Raw genomic sequence first — 2,614 nt, 5'->3', positions numbered from 1 at the left:
ATTGATAATGTACGGGACAAGATTTTGGTCCCACAGATAGATAACAAAGAGCTAAGGATTCAGCCAACTGAAATTGGGTTTGAAACAGAAGTTTAGGGGAAAGTAGGGGGTGGTAAACAAAGGCAAAATTCCTTGTGCCTGAGTTGTATGGATATTGCAGGAATTTTATGAATGAATGAAACTCTTAATAGAATAGCATTTGTAATAATAGTACTGTCTCATTGCCCTCCTATTGTTCATCGATTTGCTTGAGCAGGTACCAGTAACGTCTCCATTATGAAACTTGTTGTTACTGTTTTTGGCATATCAAATATGCCACGGGGAGCTTGCCAGGCTCTGCCATGTGGGCGGATACTCTCAGTAGCTTGCCGGGCTCTCCGAGAGGGATGGAGGAATAGAACCTGGGTCAGCTGCGTGCAAGGCAACCACCCTACCCTCTGTGCTATAGCTCCAGCCCTTGTAAGAATAATAATAATAATAATAATAATAATAATAATAAATTTTAAAGCCACTATTTAATGGGCACACAATTTCTCTAACTTGATTTTCACAGCTCTCTTATATACTTTTTATTATTTCCATTTTACAGATGAGAAAAATCAAGAGTGAAATCAAGAAAATCAAAAGTGAAATCAAGAAAATCAAGAGTGAGGGGCTGGGATTTAACCCTAAAGGTATCTTCTCTTCCACCTTCAGCACCATCAAGAGTATTCATGAAATAGGATTTACAAAGTGGATAGAGTTCTAATCATGTAGAGTGGACCCAATGGATATTATCAATGATCGGCATTAGCCCTAATACACCATGCAAGAAGTCGTACTATTAAACAGAGACATCAGAATCACAACATCAGCAGGAGTAGATACAAGGGACTAAAGCTCATCTAATGAGACTTTGACTGTCTTTGGATGAAGAGACAGGAATTGTTTGGGCAGAGAGTCTGAGAGTCAGAGGTGAGGGAGAAGTGCAAATACAAAAAGCAGAACCTTGCCCTGTTAACAAACATAACTGAGAGGAAACAGAATAGAAGTTAAAAGCCTGGACTTTAGAATTGCAAAAGCCAATATGCACTGAACCTTAGGCCAGTTAGTTACTCAACAGATGTGAGCTTCAAATAACTGACAACTGTACCTAGCAGAGAGCCTAATGAATTAACTTGCTTCTTTATTTCTGTATTTTTTTCACTCAAAACAAAACAAAATATAAAAACACCCCCCCTCCCAAACTGACACTTAAACGTCTAATAACCAGGGATTGAAGTCATCCCACCAAGCATAGCCACTTTTACCACAAATGTAATTGTTACTTGGACCCGCTAAACATCTCAGCAGCCTAATCTGTGCTCAAAACTGTCGAGCAACCCAAGAAAAAGAGCATGATGTGCTATTTCTGTCACCCTGATTCGATGTTGCTACAGCAGGCAATCTTCTGCTACTCATTTATCTGAAATATTTTGATTTAACAAGGAAGAGTGCCTATTGCCTGCCCCACCAAAAAATGCTAAGTGCAGTTTAACGAAAATAGCTCTCACTTGAACTATGTTGCAATTATGTATGGAAAATACTAAAAGAAACAGGTCACCTCTTCTTGCATAGATAAAGGACCACTGTAAATTTGAATTCCATGTCTTGGGGCTCAAAGAAAAGAATGCTTTAATTCACAAGGGAGAGTGAGAGAGAGGGAATGGGGGAGGGAAGAGGAAAACAGAGAGAGTAGAAGGGAGGAGAGAGAAAGAGAAAGAAGGGGGAGAGAGGGAGAGAGAAAGAACATTACTGCCACCTCTCGCTCATTTCTCTGGAACTGAGAAAGTGTGGAGAAGCCCTGTCACTTGCTGCCAAAGGTTCACACAGTCTGACTTGTTTTTACTTTCAATGACCTTTCATGGTTCTCAGAGAGACCAGCTTTGCATCTACATTGGTACTATGGAAACCACACAGATAAGCAGTTTGGGGGCTGCACGCAGTATTTCTTTTGGCACTGAACAATGGTAAACATATTTTCCTGTTAGACTTCCCAAAGGTTTTGCTCTATTCTTGAGTGCTTTCTCTCACATTTGGCTTTCCAATGGCTTTGCACACACTCAAAAAACATGCATTTAAAAACATTTCTTTAGTTCCAGTGTAGTTCTTTTTGGTGTAGGAGTGTACTGAGTATCACTGCTTGCTTGAACTGAAGCTGGAAAATCCTCTAGAAGCAACTCATACATGCTGCTACAAAGCTTCCAGAGGGATAAAAATAGAGTAAGGAAGGAATTTCCAAGTCACAGGAAGGACAGTCACTGCAGTAGGGTCTCTTCTTCCTTTCACTTGAGGATTTTAAAGGGCCCCTCCATAGCTTTCATTGTCCTCCCCTCTCTTTTTAAAAAATTATAACACCGTGATTTGCTCACTGAGTTATTCATATTACACTTGTTTCAGGCATTAAATGTTCTAACATTAATCCCACCAGTGTGACTTTCCCTCCACCAGTGTCCCCAGCTTCCCACCTACCACCCAAGCCTGCCCAGCTCTAATTGTCTTCTGGAACTGGACCCATGTACCAAGTTGACAAAAGTGCACTTGCTTTAGTTAACTAGATTTTGTTGTATACCTGGGGACAGTGTAAATGCTTGTG

This window comes from Sorex fumeus, unplaced genomic scaffold (assembly GCF_029834395.1).
Source record: "Sorex fumeus unplaced genomic scaffold, SorFum_2.1 ptg000131l, whole genome shotgun sequence".
NCBI classification, from domain to species: Eukaryota; Metazoa; Chordata; class Mammalia; order Eulipotyphla; family Soricidae; genus Sorex; species Sorex fumeus.
This window is presented reverse-complemented; position numbering follows the sequence as displayed.